General features: G+C 37.0%; 1 long non-coding RNA gene across 1 annotated transcript; it reads right to left on the bottom strand.

The window, feature by feature from the left end:
* Positions 1 to 8,252: 8,252 nt before the first annotated feature.
* LOC110217251 (uncharacterized) lies at positions 8,253 to 16,331 on the bottom strand. The gene is made up of 4 exons (XR_002327000.2): positions 16,215 to 16,331; positions 10,996 to 11,129; positions 9,845 to 10,096; positions 8,253 to 9,264 (listed from the first exon to the last, which is right to left on the bottom strand). It is a non-coding gene; the product is annotated as an uncharacterized LOC110217251 (long non-coding RNA).
* Between the last annotated feature and the right edge of the window lie 5,443 nt (positions 16,332 to 21,774).

Here is a 21,774-nt window from a genome sequence, read left to right as displayed (position 1 = left end):
GATGCACTTGGAAAATCTTAATGACTCAACTAAAAAGTTAATAATTATTAATAAAACAATTAATAAAATTAATTTGAAATAATTAATATTTCATCAAAGTAGCAGGATATAAAGTAAACCCACATAAATCATCAGCATTCCTATATATCACCAATAGGATCCTGCAGGAAGAAAGTGCTAGAGGTATTCCATTTAAAGTAACTTTAGACAGTGTAAAATACCAAAGAATACATCTAGCAAAACAAACCCAAGATCTATATGAACAAAACCATGAAAAACTTTGTACAGAAATAAAATCAGAAATATTAATTGTTCATGCTAGGCAGGGCCAATATAATAAAAATGACAATTTTACTAAAATTAATCTATATATTCAATGCCATCCCAATTAAATTACAAAAAAAATTATTTTGCAGAACCAGAAAAAATAAGAACAAAATTCACCTGGAAGAACAAAAAGTCAAGAATATCAAGTGAACCAATGTAAAATATTGTAAAGGAAGAAGGTTTAGCAGTACCAGATCTTAAACTATATCATAAGGCAGTAATTATCAAAACAATCTGGTACTAGCTAAGAAATAGAAAGGTAGATCAGCGGAACAGAGTAGACATATGATCTACAGCTGCAAACAAATATAGTTACCTGGTGTTTGACAAATGTAAAGACTCAGGTTTGGAGGATAAGAATTCATTATTTGGTAAAAATTATTGGGAAAGCTACAAAGCAGTTTGGCAGAAATTGGGCATAGACCAATACCTTACACTATTTACCAACATAAGGTCAAAATGGATATATGACCTAGATATAAAGGGAGACATCACAAGGAAATTTGAAGAACATAGAACACATTACCTATCAGACTTATGGATAGGCGATCAATTTATGAATAAACAAGAGATACAGATTGTTGTGAGATACAGTATCGATAATTTGATTACATTAAATTAAAAACGTTTTGCACAAATAAAACAAATGTAGCCAAGATCAGAAAGAAAAAAGAAAACTGGGGGGGAAATTTTATAGACAGTTCCTCAGATAAAGGTCTCAGATATCTCAAACATATAAAGAACTCTGTCAAATCTATAAGAATACAAATCATTCCCCAATTGATAAATGGTCAAGGGATATGAACAGGCAGTTCTTCAATGAAGAAATCAAAACAATTTATAGTCATATGAAAAAATGCTCTAAATCATTATTGACTAGATAAATACAAATTAAAACAACCTTGAGACATCATATTACACCGATTAGATTGGCTAAAATAATAGAAGGGGAAAATGACAAATTTTGGAGGGGATGTGGAAAAATTGGGATTGTTGGTGGATCTGTGAGCTGATCTAAGCATTTTGTAGAGAGATTTGGAATTATACTCATAGAGAGTTATTAAACTGCTTATACCCTCTGACTCCACCATACTACTGTTAGGTCTGTTTCCCAAGAGGATTAAGGAAAATGGAAAAGAACCTACATGTTCTAAAATATTTATAGCAGCTCTCTTTGTAATGGCAAAGAACTGGAAATTGTGGGGATGCCCATCAAATATGGGATGGCTAAACAAATTGTGGTATATGTTCGCGATGGAATATTACTCTGCTGTAAGAAATGATGAGCTCAGTGATTTTAGAAAGGCATGGGAGACCTCCACAAAATAAGTAAGAGCAAAATTAGCAAAACCAAGAGAACACCATATGCAGTAACAGTAGTATTGTTTTAAGAACACTTGAGCAACCAAGTCATTCTATTATAAAAACCCAAATTAATCTCAAAGATCCTATGAAAGAAGATGCTGTTTGAATCCAGAAAGGAATATTGCAGTGGTATAGGAAATGATGATCTAGTTGATTTATAAAAACATGGAAAGACTTGGACAGAGAAACAGATGACAGGAGGAAATAAGCATAGTACAGTCCTACATATATGAGTATGAGTGGGTATGTGTGTATATATAATCTATGTTTATAGATATCTATGTACATGTATGTAGATAGAGATAGAGATATCCATGTTTAATTGTAGCCTTCTTTGAGGGAGGGAGGGGAGAAAAGAAATAAAGTAAAAAAACACACAGCAGAGAACAAAAGAAAACCAACAAGGAAGCAGAGAAAAGCTGGGCAGCTTTGAAAACAATGTAAAATATTTATTATATAGGTTTTCTTGAAATGGGAATTTATTGTTTTACACTGAATCCTCTACAGTGGTCTGTTGTGTACATGGCAATTTTTTTTCTCTTCTCATTTTGTATTTAAGTGTAAAATAAAAAAATTTTACAAAAAAAAAATAAATAATGAGCCTAGGGAAAAAAAATTTATAGCATACTCTAAGTTGAGTTCACCCTACAGAGGAAAGAACTTGGGATTGCTAGTGAGAGGGAAAAAACATCTACTAAGGTCCATACCCCATAGGCTAGGATAAACACAGAGAGAGAAAAAAGCAGTTCAGGAAAACTAACCAAGGCATCAAGTGAGTCTGATGCCACAGATAATATCTGTCACCTACAGTCTCTACCCCTACAGAGAGGGAAGCAGGATATCTTTTCGCTTCCTTCATTTGGGTCAAGAGTGATTATTACTATCACAATTCTGCATTTAGTTTCATTTGGGGGAAAGGTTCCTTTTATTTACCTTTTTGTAGTCATTATGTATACTGTTTCATCAGTTCATATAAGTCTTCCCATGCTTCTTTGTATTTTCATATTCATCATTTTTTATGGTGCAGTAATATTCCATTATACTTATGTAGCACAATTTATTTAGCCATTCTCCAATAGAGATCTATTTTATTTCCAGTTCTTTGCTACTAAAAATGCTGCTATAAATATCTGGGCATACATAGTACATTTCTTTATATCTTTGATCTCCTTGGATTATATGGGTAGCACTCGAATTTTTGGATCAAAGAATATGGACAGAAAATCCAGTTTATGGAAAGCCTAGTGGAAGATTCAATTAAGTGAAACAATACTAAGGGTGTTTTAAGGATGAAACTGGAAGGACAACAAAGAGAAGAAAGAAGGAAAAGATTTTCATATCAAAATTTACCATCAATGACCAAACTGAATTTGGATTCTAACATCACTCTACCAGACAGTTATAGAGAATATAGAAATGGTGCTGAGTAGAACAAATATGAGCAAAGTAGTAGGACTAGACAAGGGGTGGGGAACCTCAAGGCCACATGTGGCCTTCTAGGTCCTCAAGTGTGGCCCTTTGACTGAATCCAAACCAGATTTTTTCTATGAAGTTTGGATTCGGTCAAAGGGCTGCATTTGAAGACCTAGAGGGCTACAATGTGGCCCTGAGGCCACAGGTTTCCCCACTCTGGACTAGACCTAGGTCTGTACCATAGGCAACACTATTTTGAGAACATTGAGGGATTGGTTTTCAATGTATCTGAAGGAGAGAAAGATGCCAAAGGAGTAAAAGACCTTAATGAATTACAAAATATTCATAACAACACTTTTTTGTGATAACAATGAACTGGTTTAAAAAACGTGTACCTATCATTTGGGGAATAGCTGAGCAAACTGTAGTATATAAATGTTAGGAATGTTATTATACAATAACCTCATTCATGCCACCCTAAATCCTACTTCTTCCTTCAAAACTTTGTATGAAGCCTTTCCTGATTCCTTCAGTGGCTAGTGCCCATGCCCAACAAATTTACCTTATTTCTAACATTAGGAAACCATTGCTGTGACCAGAGTCTGGGGTACTGTACAATCCCTTCTACATTTAAGAGACTTGCTACACAGGACCTAGGCATGCAGTCCAACTGGGTTCAGTTCTGGGGGAGCTTGGACTCTCATGGGAAGGTTTAAGTTCCCTTTTTTTCACTTCTTCACATGTGCCCCTTTCTGGCACTCCAAAGATCTCCTGATTCTGCTGTTTCCCATATAAGACTGTTAGCTCTTCAGGGTAAGAACTGTATTTTTGCCTTTCTTTAATATCTCCAGCCCTCAGCACAGTGCACAGAACAGATTGAGTATTTAATACATTCTTCTTGATGATGATGATGATTTTGGATTATGTCTAGAGTTTTTATAAAACAGATTAGAAAGGTATTCAATCTACAATTTGAATAAGGTGTGAGGTAGGCATTCATTTTCTACATGCATAATTAATAATAAATACTCACTAGCATGTATTTGACAAAAAAAACCCTTCAAACAAGGAATGTTAGCCATAAACTTCTAAGCTGCCACTATTTAGCTATGACTTGACTGGAACTCAGGACCTTTGAACCTCTCAAACTCATAAGCTCACCTCCAAACCTGGACATATCCATCTTGGGAATGATACTTGTTCATCTAAGACCAGAAAAGAAGAAACACAAAAGAAGCAGCCCAAATACAGGTACACTCTTGCATAAGCAGGATACATGCTTTAAATACTACATGTCATGGCCATATGGAGGCTAGAGTATGGATAGAGCAAGCCTCCCTCTGCCCCAACCCTCTCTATGGAATAGTATAAAACAGTCCTGAGACGATTCATAGCTGGAAAGGAAGAGAGAAAACTGAAGGTGAGAATGGTCCCTTTTAAACACTCATTGTATCATTGGCTTATCTGGTTCCAGAACCAGCAAAAAAAACCACATCATCATTTAAGTGCAAGCCCTTGCCATGGGTAGTCCAAGTCAATATGATAAAAATGACAATTACCTAAATCAATCTACTTATTCAGAGCCATACCAATCAAACTACTAAACAATTATTTTATAGGGATAGAGAAAATAATAACAAAATTCATTTTTGTTCATTTGTGGTTAGAGAAGAACAAAAGGTCAAGAATATTGAGGGAATCAATTAAAAAATGTGAAGCAAGTTGGCCTAGCCATATCAGATCTCAAACTGTTATTATATAGCTGTAATCATCAAAACAATCTGGTACTATCTAAGAAATAGTGGTGGATCAGTGGAATAGATTAGGTACACAATACATCGTAGGAAATGACCATAGTAATTTAGTGTTTGAAAAACCCAAAGATCCAAGCTTTTGGGACAAAAACTCATTATTTGACAAAAACTGCTGGGAAAACTGGAAAACAGTATGGCAGAAACTAGGTATAGACCAACATCTCACACCATATACCAAGATAAGGCATAGGTACATGATTTAGACATAAAGCATGATAGCATAAGCAAATTAGTAGAGCATGGTACAGTTTAACTGTCAGATCTATGGTTAAGGGAAGAATTTAGAATCAAACAAGAGACACAGAGCATTACAAAATGTAAAATGGATAATTTTGATTATATAAAATTAAAAGTTTTTGCATAAACAAAACCAATGTAACCAAGATTAGAAGGAAAGGAGAAAACTAGGGGGAAATTTTTATGGCAAATGTCTCTGATAAAGGCCTCATTTCTCAAATATATAGAGAACTGAGTCAAATTTATAAGATAACAAGTCATTCCCTAACTGATAAATGGTTAAATGATATGAACAGGCAATTTTCAGACAAAGAAATCAAAGCTAACTAATCAAAGTCAAATGAAAAAATGCTCTAAATCACATTGATTAGAGAAATAAATGCAAATAAAAACAACTCTGAGGTACTACCTCACAGTCATCATATTGGTTAATATGACAAAAAAAAAAAGGAAAATGATAAATGTTGGAGGGGATGTGTGAAAACTGGGACCCTAATGTACTGCTGGTAGAGTTGTGAACTGATCCAACCATTCTAGAGAATAATTTGGAACTATGCCCAAAAGGCTCTAAAACTGTGTATACCCTTTGACCCAGCAATATCACTACTAGATCTCTATTCTAAATAGATTTTTTTTAAAAAGGGAAAAGAACTTATTTGTATAAAAATATCTATAGTGGCTCTTTTTGTGGTGGCAAAAAAATTGGAAATTGAGGAGATGTCTATCATCTGGGGAATGGCTGAACAAGTTATGGTATATGATTGCAATAGAACATTAGAGAATATTATGTAATAGAATATTATGCCATGAGAAATGACAAGTAAGATGATTTCAGAAAAACCTGAAAAAAACTTACATGAACTGAAACAAAGTGAAGTGAGCAGAACCAGAATACTGTACACAGTAACAGCAACACTGTATGAAGAACAATTATGAATGACTTAGCTATTTTCAGCAATACAATGACAACCCCAAAGAATTTATGATGAAAAATGCTGTCTGCCTCCACAGAAAGAACTGATATCATCTGAAACATACTATTTTTCACTTTTCTTTTTCTTTTTTTCCTTCTTCCTTTTCTTTCTTTTGACCAAATATTCTTGCACAAAATGACCAATATGAAAATGTTTTACATGATTGTATATTTATAACCTATATCAGATGGCTTACTGTTTCAGAAAGGGGAAAGGGGAGGTAGCAATTAGAATTTAGAACTCAAAACTTTTTTAAAAGTGTCAAAAATTGTTTTAACATGTAATTTGGGGGGGAAATGTCCTTTAAAAAAAATGAAATACAAGTCCTTCAGCCCTGAGTCACACATGGCTGACAGCAAGACCCATTATTCCCACCTAGTCAACTTGAACCAGGAATCAGGAAGGTGAATTCCAAGTATGCTCCATAGGATGAGCCTTATTACATATTTCTTTTGTATATACTTATTTATGTACATATTAACTTCCTCAGCAGCATATACTTCTTTAGGGCAAACTCATTATATTTGTGTGTGTATATATACATATACATACACACACATATATTATACTTGTATATGCGCAGGACCTAGCACAGTGCTTCAGACATTGGTTGACCGATTGACTGAATATGATGGAGTTGATGAGGATGGGATCTAGATCCTAAAAAAGAAAACCCTGGACTTTTCCACAAAGCCTAATCTCTGGAGGTCTCCTGAGGCTATAATCCCCATCAACTGGCCTTTCATTGTGGCTACACCCAATCTGTTACTCTTAGCCTAACCTTGCCCTCCATTGTCTTACCTCCCTATGGCCCCCAGCCATTTCCTACCCTTAATCCTAGCTAGGCTCCATTCTCCCTTGGCCATGTGGTCCAGGTCCCAAGAGTTCTGTTCACCTCAGCTTACTGGCCACTCCCATCCAGATCTCCTGAGACCCCTCCTCCAGTCACCTCAAACTACTTGGTCACTCCTAGATCCCTCCCACAGTCTTTCTGTATATAAGATCCATCTTGTCTCCATTAAGATGCTCGGATTCTTATAATCTGGTCAATAGCTCACAGATGCTCAGATTCCTTAAGAGTCTGGCTAATATGGCAGATCTTTAATAAACCTTATCTTTGACTGAAAGGAGGCTTGGGTCGAATTCTTTAGGACAGGACCCATGTGTTGTGATCTCAGGGTCCCAGCACCCCTAAACCTTTAGACCTCATCAGAGTCAGAGAATCATGGGTAGATTTGTACAGACTTCTCTAACCACAGAATTTTGGAGTTGAAAGGGTCTTCTGTAGCCATCTAGTCCAACCCATACACAAAATAAGCCCCTTTATCCTTTTCTGAAAATCAGAACATTTGCTCTTCTCTAATCTTGTATACTTCTCCCATTTTTCCATGATTTTTCAAACATCACTGACAGAAACTAAGTGAGAACCTGGAAGGACCTTAGCTCAAAAGGGCTAATCTCCTGGGCCATTTCCAGTCATCCTGATGAATATCTTGCCACTGGATCCACATGGCTCTGGAGGAGAAAGTGAGGCTGGTGACCTTGCACAGCCCTCCCTCACTCAAATCAAAGTGAACTGCAAGTCAAATCACCATCTCTCTGATGTCATTGTCCTTTTGGAGAATGGACAAACACAACAAGCTCTCAAAGACTGAGCCTCAAACCCAATTCACTCTGGCGCTCATAGATTAGACAACAATAGGTCCCTGTCCAAGCACCACTTATGGTTATTTTTTTGGGCCCTCCTTTCTCTGAGTGAATGTAAATAGAAACTGTTTCTCTTTTAGTGAGCAACCAGTAGGGTCTTCCCCTCCCAGTTTGATTTTTTTTTTTAATTAAAGGGGCCATCCCTTGATTCACTCCTTAAAGAGGCCTATTCACTGAACAGGTGTTGCCTCACTCAGATTGAGAACTTGAGAAGACTTTAGCTTAAAAAGGCTAAAGTCTCCTGATCTATATCTCCCCAATGGACCCAGATGGATCTGGAGGAGGCTGGTGACCTTGCACAGCCCTCCTTCACTCAAATCAAATTCAATTGCAAGTCATGTCATCATCTCCCTGATGTCATTGTTCTTTTTGAGAACAAAGGACAAACACAACAACAAAGTATAGACCAATATTTTATACCATATACCAAGGTAAGCTCCAAATGAGTATGATATAGATTTAAAAGGTGACATCATAAATTAGAAGAGCAAGGAAGAAACAATCGAACAAGCGATAAAGAGATTCACAGGAGGTAAAACAGATAATTTTGACTCTATGAAATTTAAAAGTTTTTGAATAAGTAATGTCAATGCAGTTAAAAGAAAAGCAGGTAAATGGAAGAAAAAATTTTGCAGCAAGTTTCTTTGATAAAGGTCTCATTTCTAAAATACATAGGGCACTGATTCAAATTTATAGGAATAAGAGATTCTCCAATTAATAATTGGTCAAGGTATATGAATAGGCAGTTTTCAGAGGAAGAAACCCTAGCTACCAATAATCATATGAAAAATCATTCTAAATCACCAATAATTAGAGAAACAAAAATGAAAACAACTCTGAGGTAATATCTCACACCCATCAGATTAAGAAAGTTGACAAAAAAGAAAATGACAAATGGCAGAGGGGCTGTGGGAAAATGGGTACATTAATGTATTGTTGGTAGTTCAAAGGCTGAACTCCTTCAGCCATTCTGGAGAGTAATTTGGAACTATGCCCCAAAAGCTATTAAACTGTGTATATCCTTTGACATGGCAATACCACTACTAAATCTATATCACAGAGACAAAAGAGGAAAAGGACCCATATCTACAAAAATATTTATATCCAATACCTCTGACAGTGGCTCAATCATCCCATCTGCCAGCTCTTTCAGTACCCTAGGAGGTTATTCCATTGGGCCAGGTGATTAGAATTGATCAAAATCAGCCAGTCCCTTTTATCTCCTTACCTATTTTGGGTATCACCACCATTGTTAGTCATTTGCATTCTGTCATTTCCAGTGTAAAGTTCATCCTCTTTTGCTGAGAAAACAGGATCTAAATATGAATTCAGCAGCTCTGCTTTCTCTCTGTGTTCAGTGACCATGGTTCCATCCATGCAAAGGTTTTAGTCCTCCTCTGAACCTTCTTTTTTTTCTAACAATATAGCTATTTAAAAGAAAAAACAAAACTTTATTGCCTTAAGTCCTCTTGCTAGCCCCAACTCATTCTGAGCTTAAGCAGTCTTGAAATTATTTTTACAGGACTGATGGGGTTGGGATCTAGACCCCACAAAGGAAAAACCCTGGATTTTCCCACTTGGCCAAATCTCTGGCATTTTCCTGAGGCTATAATCCCATCAACTGGCCTTTCATTGTGGCTATACCCAGTCTCCCAATTCTGTTCCACCTTGTCTCCATTAAGAGGCTTAGATTCTTATAATCTAGCCACTGCTTAGATTCTTATAATCTAGCCATGGCTGGGATTCTTATAATCCAGGCATTGCTAGGATTCTTATTATCTAGCCACGGTTTAGATTCTTATAATCTAGCCAATAGCTCATTAATGTTCAGACTCCTTAAGAGTCTGCCTAATATGGCGAATGTTCTAATAAACCTTGTCTTTGGCTGAAAGAAGGCTTGGGTTGAATTCTTTTGGACTGGACTGCACTGGATATTGGGATGCCAGCACCCCGAGCCTCTAAACCGCATCAGGACCATCTCATATTCTTCTATTCATTCTCCATTACCTTGCTTTGCTTCCATCTTCTGTACAAATCTTTTTGAAATCTAAGTTGGTTGGTGAGTTCCTTGTGTATCCACATCCATCTCTTCATACAAATCCCATTTTTCCTCATTGGAATTCTTTCCCTTTGTGTCTTCAGCATCTCTCTTGAGCATTCCTGGGCATCTCTCATCCCTTCTGAATTGTAGCATCTTATTTCACACGTTCAATTTATTCATAGTGAAATAAGCAGAGCCAAAAGAAGAATGTACAGTGACTACAATAATATAAATGAAAAGAACATTAAAAAGAAACTCTAAGTAACTGAAAAAGTAATAATGTCCCAAATAATAGGTAACTAGACATAACTCCCTGCTCTTTGAAGAGAGGTAAGAGACGAGAAAGAAAGAACACCGCACACAATTGTCAGACCTCATCGCTCTATCAATTGGTTTTTGGTTAGCTATTTTTCTCTGTCACAAGAGAGGGTTATAAGTCAGATCGGAGGTATGTATGTATGCCGAAGTGACTGTGATGCAAAAAAAAATACATTAATAAAACAATTCTAAACATAAATAAAATGAAAATTTTTTTTAAATCTCAGAACTTACAATTATTCAAAAAGGATAACTGAAAGAATATCAACAACTACTTACCACAGGCATACTCTCCCATCTATAGATCATTTTCATGAGACTAATTTACACATGCATTGATGAGGGTATTAAAAGGCAGTAGGAATAGGAATGCATTTGCAAATAACATTCCATAGCAGACCACAATTTTACCATTACACAGCTGACTAAAAGATGTAGAGAATATAAGAACCCCCTGTACTTACTTTTTGTTTATTATAAAAAAGCATTTGATTAAACAAAGGAAAATATTCTCTTAATAGAGGAAAACTCTCCTCCAAAAAACTCCACGCAATGTCAAAATTATATAAGATTCCACAAAAGACTAATAGAAATAACCATGAAAATCACTTGATCACTAATATAAAGAATAAATGTAAAGAAATATAAAGAATGTAAAGGAATAAAATAATTAAATATAAATAAATATATAAAATATATTATATGAATATATAATTCAATATAAAGAAATAAAATAATATAAAAAATAAATGCAAAGAAATATAAAGAATGTAAATAAAAAAAGAATACATGTGCTCACCAAAGGTATTCATCACTGTCATGGATATCCACAGCAGAATTTTTGTTGAAGAGAGAGATTCTCTACAGATGATGGGTCCTTCAGATGTCATATTTACAGATAACAATGTGCTGATTGCATCTAGACCTAGAACGCTGTAAAACATCCTGAATGAGATCCATAATCATTCAAAAGAATTTGGCCTTAACTACACACACAGGAAAAACCAAGCATGCAAAGAATGTATATTGTCCAGACTATGATATAGAGTTGAATGGAGAACTCATCAAGATTGTTCATCAATATATACATGCACTGTGGACAGCCACTACAGATGGATTGAACTCAGAGGAGAAGATAAGCTTGGATTACCTTTGAAGGAAATTCAATGATCTTTCAATGTTTTAATATTCTATTTAAGACAAAGGTTCATCTTTTTATTTTTTTTTGAAGGGTTTTATTTTTATTATTTTTTAATTAATTTTTTCCCCAATTTTATTAATTCATTGATTTATCAACAATCACTTCCATATGCTTTTGAGTTGAAAATTTTTCTTCCCCTTCCTCCCCACCACCCTCCCCAAGATGGTGCACAATCTGATATAGGTTTTACATTTACATTCCTATTAAACATATTTTCACATTAGTGAAGTTGTAAGTAAAAATTAAAACCAATAGGAGGAACCATCAGAAAGATGAAACAAAACTCAACAGGAGGTAAAAATAAGTGATAACGATTCAACTTCCATAGTTCTTTCTTTGGATGTGGACAGCATTTTCCATCCGAGGCCTCTGGAGATGTCTTAGATCCTTGTAATGCTGAGAAGGGTTCAGTTTAACAATCTTAGTCATTGTATAATGTGGCTGTTATTGCATACAAAGTCCTCTTGGTTCTGCTCACTTCACTCAGCATCAGACCATACAAGTCTTTCCAGGCTTTTCTGAAGTCAGCCTGTTCATTATTTCTTATAGCACAATAGTATTCTATCACATTCATATACCACAACTTGCTCAGCCATTCCCCAATTGATGGGCATCCTCTCAATTTCCAATTCTTTGCCACCACAAAAAGAGCTGCTATGAATATTTTTGTACATGTGGGTCCTTTTCCCATTTGTTTGATCTCTTTGGGATATAGCCCTAGAAGTGCTATTGCTGGATCAAAGGGTATGCACATTTTTGTAGCCCTTTGGGCATAGTTCCAAATTGTTCTCCAAAATGGTTGGATCATTTCACAACTCCACCAACAATGTATTAGTGTTCCAATTTTCCCACATCTTCCCAACATTTATCATTTTCCTGTTTTGTCATGTTGGCCAATCTGATAGGTGTGATGTGGTACCTCAGAGTTGTTTTGATTTGCATTTCTCTAATCAATAACGATTTAGAGCATTTTTTCATATGACTATAGATGGCTTTAATTTCTTCATCTGAGAACTGTCTGTTCATATCCTTTGACCATTTATCAATTGGGGAATGGCTTGTGTTCTTATAAATTTGTCTTAATTCTCTATATATTTTAGAAATGAGGCCTTTATCAGAGAGACTGGTTGTAAAAATTCTTTCCCAATTTTCTACCTTCCTTCTAATCTTAGTTGCATTGGCTTTGTTTGTGCAAAAACTTTTCAATTTAATGTAATCAAAATTATCCATTTTGCTTTTCATAATGTTCTCTATCTCCTGTTTGGTCATGAATTCTTCTGTTCTCCATAGATATACTATTCCTTGTTCTCCCAGTTTACTTATGGTATATCTAAGTCATGAACCCATTTTGACTTTATTTTATATGGTGTGAGATTTGGGTCTATGCCTAGTTTCTGCCATACTCTTTTCCAGTTTTCCCAGCAGTTTTTTTCAAAGAGTGGGTTCTTATCCCAGAAGCTGGGGTCTTTGGGTTTATCAAATAATAGATTACTATAGTCATTGACTACTGTGTCTTGCATATTTAACCTATTCCACTGATCCATCTCCATATTTCTTAGCCAGTACCAAGCAGTTTTGATGATTGCTGCTTTATAATACAATTTAAGATCTGGAATTGCTAGGCCACCTTCCCCTGCATTTCTTTTCATTAGTTCCTTTGATATTCTGGACCTTTTGTTTTTCCAAATGAATCTTGTTATTATTTTTTCTAACTCTATAAAATAATTTTTTGGTAGTTTGATTGGTATGGCACTGAATAAGTAAATTAGCTTAGGTAGGATTGTCATTTTTATTATATTAGCTCGGCCTACCCATGAGCAACTGATGTTTTTCCAATTATTTAGATCTGATTTTATTTGTGTGAAAAGTGTTTTGTAATTGTGTTCATAGAGTTCCTGGGTTTGTTTCGGGAGGTAGACTCCTAAATAATATATAATGTCTACAGTAAGTTTAAATGGGATTTCTCTTTCTATCTCTCGCTGTTGGGCTTTGTTGGGAATATATAGAAATGCTGATGATTTATGTGGGTTTATTTTATACCTTGCAACTTTGTTAAAGTTGTTTATTGATTCAAGTAGCTTTTTACTTGATTCTCTAGGATTCTCTAAGTATATCATCATGTCATCTGCAAAGAGCGATAGCTTTATTTCTTCTTTGCCTATTCTAATGCCTTCAATTTCTTTTTCTTCTCTTATTGCTAAAGCTAAGGTTTCCAGTACAATATTGAATAACAGTGGTGATAATGGACATCCTTGTTTCACCCCGATCTTATTGGAAATGCTTCTAGCCTGTCCCCATTACATATAATGCTTGCTGAAGGTTTTAGATATGCTATTTATTATTTTAAGGAAGACTCCATTTATACCTATGCTTTCTAGTGTTTTTAATAGGAATGGGTGTATTTTATCAAAAGCTTTTTCTGCATCTATTGAGATGATCATGTGGTTTCTGTTGGTTTTGGTGTTGATATGCTCAATGATGCTGATAGTTTCCTAATATTGAAACAACCCTTCATTCCTGGTATAAATCCTACCTGGTCATAGTGTATTATTCTTGTGATAAGTTGCTGCAATCTATTTGCTAGTATTTTGTTTAAAATTTTTGCATCTATATTCATTAGAGAAATTGGTCTATAATTTTCTTTCTCTATTTTGACTCTTCCTGGTTTAGGTATCAACACCATATTTGTATCATAAAAAGAATTTGGTAAGACTCCTTCTTCACCTATTTTCCCAAATAGTCTATATAGTATTGGAATTAATTGTTCTTTAAATGTTTGATAGAATTCATGTAAATCCATCTGGCCCTGGAGATTTTTTCCTAGGGAGTTCATCAATGGCTTGTTCAATTTCTTTTTCTGAGATGGGGTTATTTAAGTATTTTACTTCCTCTTCGTTAATCTGGGCAATTTATATTTTTGTAAATATGTATCCATTTCACTAAGATTGTCAAATTTGTTGGCATATAGTTGGGCAAAATAATTCCTAATTATTGTTTTAATTTCCTCTTCCTTGGTGGTAGCTTCACCCTTTTCATTCTTGATACTAGTAATTTGGTTTTCTTCTTTCTTTTTTTTTTAAACTAACCAAAGGTTTATCTATTTTATTGTTTTTTCATAAAACTAGCTCTTAGTTTTTATTAGTTCAATAGTTTACTTAATTTCAATTTTATTAATTTTTCCTTTGGTTTTCAATATTTCTAATTTGTTTAGTTGAGGATTTTTAAGTTGTTCTTTTTCTAGTTTTTTTAGTTGTATGCCCAATTCATTAATCTCCTCTTTTTCTATTTTATTTATGTAAGCATTTAGAGATATAAAACTTCCCCTAAGAACTGCTTTCGCTGCATCCCATAAGTTTTGGTATGTTGTCTCATTATTGTCATTCTCTTGAATGAAATTATTGATTGTTTCTATGATTTGTTGTTTGACCCAATCATTTTTTAGGATTAGATTATTTAGTTTCCAATTATTTTTTAGTCTATCTTTCCATGGCCCTTTATTACATATAATTTTTATTGCATCATGATCTGAAAAGGATGCATTTAATATTTCTGCCTTTCTGCATTGGATTGTGAGGTTTTTATGCCCTAGTACATGGTCAATTTTTGTGTATGTGCCATGTACTGCTGAGAAAAAAGTATATTCCTTTCTATCCCCATTCAGTTTTCTCCAGAGGTCTATCATACCTAACTTTTCTAATGTTCTATTCACCTCCTTAACTTCTTTCTTGTTTATTTTGTGGTTAGATTTATCTAGTGAGAGGGGGAGGTTCAGGTCCCCACTAGTATAGTTTTGCTGTCTATTTCTTCCTGTAACTACCTGTATTTCTCCTGTATAGAATTTGGATGCTATACCATTTGGTGCATATATGTTTAGTAATGATATTACTTCATTGTCTATGGTGCCTTTTAGCAGGATGTAGTTTCCTTCCTTATCTCTTTTGATTAGATCTATTTTTGCTTTTGCTTTGTCTGAGATCAGGATTGCTACCCCTGCTTTTTTTACTTCAGCTGAAGCATAATATATTCTGCTCCAGCCTTTTACCTTTACCCTGTATGTGTCACTCTTTTTCAAATGTGTTTCCTGTAAACAACATATTGTAGGATTATGGTTTTTAATCCATTCTGCAATCCGTTTCCATTTTATGGGAGAGTTCATCCCATTCACATTCACAGTTATGATTACTATCTGTGTTTTTTCTCCATCCTTTTCCCCCATTTATGCTTTTCTTTCTCCTTTTTCCTTTCCCCCTTCACTAGTGTTTTGCTTTTGACCACCGCCTCCTTCAGTCCCTCCTCCCTTTTATTATCCCTTTCCCTTTTCTTCCCCTTTACTCTTACTGCTCTTCCCTCCCTTCTTTCCCCCTCCCTTTTCTTCCCCCTCCCTTTTCTTTCCCCTTTTCCCTCCTACTGCCTATAGGGCAAGTTAGATTTCTATACTGATTATGTTATGCCCTTCTTGAGCCAAATCTGATGAGAGTAAGGTTCAAACAATGCTCACCCCCCCTTCTTTCCCTCTGCTGTAATAGGATTTTGTGTCTTTTCCTGTAATGTAATTTACCCTTGTCTGCCTCCTCCTTTCTCAGTACATTTTCTAAGATCAGATTGATCCACTTATTTGGATCCATTTAACCCACTTGATTAGATTTTTTTTTATCATTACATCAAAGTCAACTAATATCCACCCTCTTTATGTATACTCCTTTAACATGGTGTAATAACAATACAGTTCTCAAGGGTTGCAAGTGTCATATTCCCTTGTAGGGGTTTAAACAGCCCCCCCCCATTAACAACATATTGTATCTTTCTGTCCCATTTACCTTTTTATGTCCTTCTTGAGTCCTGTACTTGAAGATCAAATTTTTTGTTGAGCTCTGGTCTTTTTATCAGGAAAGTTTGGAAGTCTCCTATTTCGTTGAATATCCATCCTCCCTTGAAAAATGATGCTCATTTTTGCTGGGTAATTGATCCTTGGCTGCATTCCAAGCTCCTTTGCCTTATGGAATATCATGTTCCATGCCCTGGTCTTTTAATGTAGAAGCTGCAAGGTCCTGTGTAATCCTGACTGTGGTTCCATGATATTTAAATTGTTTCTTTCTGGCTGCTTGCAGCACCTTCTCTTTCATCTGGTAATTTTGGAATTTTGCTATTATATTCCTTGGCATTGTCAATTTGGGATCTCTTTCAGGTGGTGAGTGGATTCTTTCTATGGTTATTTTCCCTTCTGGTTCTAGGACTTCAGGGCAGTTTTCCTTTATGATTTCCTGAATGGTACTGTCCAGGCTCTTTTTTCATCATGATTTTCAGGTAGTCCAATAATTTTTAAATTGTCTCTCCTGATCGATTTTCCAGGTTGGTTGTTTTACCAATGAGGTATTTTACATTTTCATCTATTTTTTCATTTTTTTGTTTCTGTTTGACTGATTCTTGCTCTCTCATAGAGACATTAGTTTCCATTTGTCCAATTCTAGTTTTTAACAGATTGTTTTCTTCTGTTAGTTTTTGTCCTTCCTTCTTCAATTGGCCAATTGTAGTTTTTAGGGACTTGTTTTCTTCAGTGTATTTTTTTTCCAATTGGCCAATTGTATTTTTGAAGGACTCTTCTACCTCTCTCATTTGACTTTTAAAATCCTTCTTGAGCTCTTCTAAGAAGGCTTTTTGGGCTTCAGACCAGTTCATATTCCCTTTTGTTGTTGCAGATGTGGGTTTGTTGAAATGTTGTCCTCTTCAGAATTTCTGTCTTGATCTTCACTCTTCTCATAATATGAATCTATGGTACGTTTTTTACTCATGGCATTTCTTTATTCCCTGGCCTTTAAAGAGATTGAGTTCTCCTTCTGGGGATCAGAGGGCACTGACCCAAGCTTCTTGTGTTGGGAGCCTAGGTCTTGGTCACTGGCTTTGTGTGCTGGGGCCTCTTATGTTGGCAAATGGAGGCTGTAGGTTTCTGGCAGCTTACCTCGTGTTGGGCTGGAATCAGCAAGGCTGGAACTTTCAGGCAATTCTAGGTTGCCTGCTTTTCCTTTCCTTTAGCTTTCTTCAGCTCCTTTTACATGGGTGCTACAAGGTGTTTATCTGCCTGGGGCCCCCTGCAGTGTTGTCTCCCTCCTTTCTGCTAATGCACTGGGAAATTCCTTTGCGGTAGAGTGCCGAGGCACCTGGTGGTTTTCTGGGCTGGTTTCCACCAGTTTCCCCCGCCCTCACTGAGGCACTTGGAGGTCCAGGTGTCAGTGTTTGCCTGTTCTACCACCTGTGCTTCAGGATTTCTTCATAATTGGAGGTTGCAGGGCTTCAACAGCTCACCTGGTGTTGGGCTGGAACCAGAAAGGCCAGGGCTTTAGGAAGCCTTTAGGTTGTTTTCTTCACCTCCTTTCAGAATGCCACAGTGTACTTATCAGCCTGGGGCCCTTGTAGTTCTGCCTCCCTTATTTTTGCTAAGGCACTGGGAGACCCATTTGCTGGGCTGCTGCACTGCTGCTCCCTGTCTTTCTTCTAGTTCAGCTGTTCCAGGGTTTTTTTCTGGGGTGATATTTTCTGGGTTTTCAGAGATTGATAGGGGAGGGTGAGAGCGGCTACCTTTTCACTCTGCCATCTTGGCTCTGGAAGCGAAGGTTCATCTTTTTAATACCAATATTCTACTACTGTTGTTTTATGGTTTCAAATCATGGAAGCATACAGTCTCCAAGTAAAACTGAAGATCATTTGAAGAAAAATGGAGAAGACATAGCAAATGAGCATTACAAACAAGAAGTTGAGTAAAGAATGTCATCACAGAAACGTATAATTTTTAAAAATGTGGGCTAGTCAATAGATATATAACTTCACTAGTAACTCTCCTTGCAAAGTCAGAAGAAACTGAGGAAGGTCCCCAACAAATTCAGTGGACACTCTATGGGAAGATGTGGACAAATGTCACACAGTACAAATGAGCATGAATAGATTGTTTTACATAAGTGGATGGAATGTACAAATAGATGAGATTATACACACATTTGAGGATATTTTCTGGTAGCAAATACTGTGTGGCAACTAGGTGGCACAATGGATAAATTACCACACCTGAAGTCAAGAAGACCCATTTTCATGAGTTCAAATCTGTCCTCAGATACTTACTAGCTGTGTAACCCTGGGCAAGTCACTTAACCCTGTTTGCCTCAGTTTCTTTATCTGTAAAATGAGCTGGAGAAGGAATGGCAAACCATTGCAGTATCTTTGCCAAGAAAATCCCAAATGGGGTCACAACGAGTCAAACATGACTGAATAATAACTTGATAAATATCTGTTGATTGAATCTATACCACAAAGAACAAACTCCAACAAAGCCCCCACTGTAAGAAGTAGATAATATGACTGCAACCTACGAAATGAAGAGTCTGATTTGAATTCTGAGCTACAAAGTTATGGTGTTACTCAATTCCTTGATATCATCCTATGTCTAGTGTTATTATATTTGTGTTATGGCTATATGGTGCTTTTTGTGGGATAGAAAAAGTCTGCCTAAAAATCTGTCACCAATCTGCCACATTCCTGAGATTCTCATTGTTAACCGAATTCCTTATATAGGCTTCCTCTGAACACATATCTTTTAACTGAATTAGAATCATAAAATACCAGTGCTGAAAAGGACTTTAAAAATTGTACACAGCCCAACACTGTCATTTTACTCATGAGGAAAATGAATCCCAGAGTAGTCAAATGACCTGCCTATAATCACACAGAATTAAGACAAGGTTCCTGAATCATAGCTTAGTATTTTTTTTCACTGCATCACACTTGAAGGCATCAGGTAACTGGAAGAGACCATATATTCACATTTAGTACAAACTAGTTTCTCTGATTAACCCAATAACATCTATTGTCAGACAGCAGAGAGCAGACCACTTATGGAATGTGACACAAGAGAAACAAGTTTTACCTGAGGAGATGAATTAGGAAAATGTCAGAAAAAGGAATAAGCATCACAGTCAATGACCCTGTGGTAAGTAGCAAGCAGCATGATGGCACTGAGCATCTAGCAGTGGTAGACATACCTAAAGGAGTTGAGGAGGAGGCATCAAAGAGAAAGTGTGGACCCTGAAATTCTGCATAGTCCCTATGCTTTCTTCCCTCAATAGCCTTCAAGACTGACCTTTCAGAAAAAAAAAAAAGAGAATGGGGGCAACTAGGTGGCGCAGCGGATAGAGCTCCAGCCTTGAAGTCAGGAGGACCTGAGTTCAAATCCGGTCTCAGACACACAACACACAACATGTACTAGCTGTGTGACCCTGGGCAAGTCACTTAACCCCAACTGTCCACCAAAAAGCAAAAAAAAAAAGACTGACCTTTCAGTTACTCAGTCTCCATCATTGGGACAACTGGTTAGTTATTATAATAATAACTTATGTTTTATATAGCACTTTAATCTTTGCAAAATGCTTTACAAGCATGATCTTATTTGGCCACCCTGCAGAGCAGATAATACAATTATTATTCTCAAAATACAGCTGAGAAAACTAAGGCAAAAGAACTTGCCCAAACTCACAGAATTAATAGTTGGTGGATTCAGAACTCAGTCACATCTCACTCCAAATTCAGTGCTCAATTCACTCGACCACATTGACTCCAAGACTAGCCACCACTTCTCTTGCTTTTTTTCCTAAAAGCTTGCATCAATTAGAGCTCCAATACATTGCATAGGCAGGGTCACTCATAGAGGGAAGAAAAGATCCCCTGAGCCAAAAATATCATCCTCACCACTATGCCTAAAACACTATCATTATGGTTCCCCCACTTTTTTTTTGTTTTTATATCATTATATTTTGAAGGATTCACTTTCAGATAGCTAAATATGAAGACCAATAGTCAAATCATTATCAACCATTGATACTTTAAGCATCAACTGATCTGCTAGATTGTAACCTCCCTTAGGTCAGGAACCAAAATTTTAAATCTCTCATAAGTTCACGGGATTTGGTAACTGAAGGAACAGTGAAGGAACTGAGGCCCAGAGTGGGAGAAGTGGCAGTGACACCCAATTGCAGAACTAGGATTTCAACCCAGGTCTTCTGACTCCAAAATATAAGGCTCTTTGCACTGCTCCAAGCAATACCTCGCATTCTGAATATGCTAATCAGCTTAATAAATATTTTTAGATGAAGGAATTAGGGTCCTGAATAACAGGTGACTAATTTCTTGTTGTTATGGGTTTTTATGGGGGTAGGAGAAAGCTCCAAAGCAGTGATTTCTATCTGTCCCAAGAGGGTAGGCTTGAACAGCCAAGGTACTGCATGAGGGCACTGACTGAATAAATGAGTGAATGAATGAAGCATGTATTAAACTTACTAAGCAAAGTTACAGGGCAGCTAGGTGGACAAAGTGCCAGGCCTGGAGTTAGGAAGAGTCATCTTCCTGAATTCAGATCTGGCCTCAGACACTTACTAGCTGTACAAGTCACTTGACTCTATTTGCCTCAGTTTCCTCATCTGTAAAATGAGCTGGAGGATATGGCAAACCACTCCAGTATCTTTGCCAAGAAAATCCCAAATGGGGTCATGAAGAGACAGACGTGACTGAAATGACTGAACAACAAATGTGCAAAGCACTGTGCTACCTGCTGTGGATACAAACAGAAACGTTGGACAGTCCCAGCTCTCAAGAAGCTCGCATTCTAATGGCATCGAGAGGACTGTGTGCCATGAGGTGAAAGAGGACACAGAAGCAGCGGACAATAAGGACCATAAGGCCACTTCACAATTTTGCCTGAACAACAATACGCATTTATTAAGCGCTTACTATGTGCCTAGGGCACTGGGCTAAGCGCTTGGAGATACAAAGAAAAAAAGAAAGTAAACGCAGCCAGCAGTCTTTCCAGCTTCTTGCCCTCAATTTCATTTCAACAAATATTGAATAAGCAACTATTATGGGAAGGCCTGAAGACACGAAGATAAAATGTGGCACGGCCCTAGGCCTTAGGGAGTCCACATTCTCACAACCTGCATCATTTGCTAGTGAAGCCCTGAATTGCCCATCTTCGCTCTAGACCTGTCCCGACTGGCTCCCTAGGTCGCGACAGTACTCTTCCGTGCTGACAGCCCCCTAGGCCGCCAGGCTGGTGGCAGCCAACACCCGGGTCCTTGCCGGCGTCCCTACCCGCCTCCCAATCCTCCTTAGGAGAAGAGTAGAATGATTTCTCTAGAGAGGAAGGCAAGGGAGGCGGCGGCTCGCCGGTTGCCATAACGACGCTAGCATCGGGAACACCTCCCAGGCGCGGCGTCCTGACGCCATCACGCCCCCTAGCTCTAGGTTCCCCGGGTCCCCTCTACCTTGGCGTCAGCCCTCGAAGGGGGAGGGGCGAGGCGGGGGCAGGGAGGGAGCCTCTGAGAGACTCGGACCACAGCCCTG

The sequence above is a fragment of the Phascolarctos cinereus genome, unplaced genomic scaffold (assembly GCF_003287225.1).
Source record: "Phascolarctos cinereus isolate Bilbo 61053 unplaced genomic scaffold, phaCin_HiC Scaffold_5;HRSCAF=322, whole genome shotgun sequence".
Lineage (NCBI taxonomy): Eukaryota > Metazoa > Chordata > Mammalia > Diprotodontia > Phascolarctidae > Phascolarctos > Phascolarctos cinereus.
Note: the sequence above shows the minus strand (reverse complement) of the source record. Positions and strands in the feature narration are given on the sequence as shown.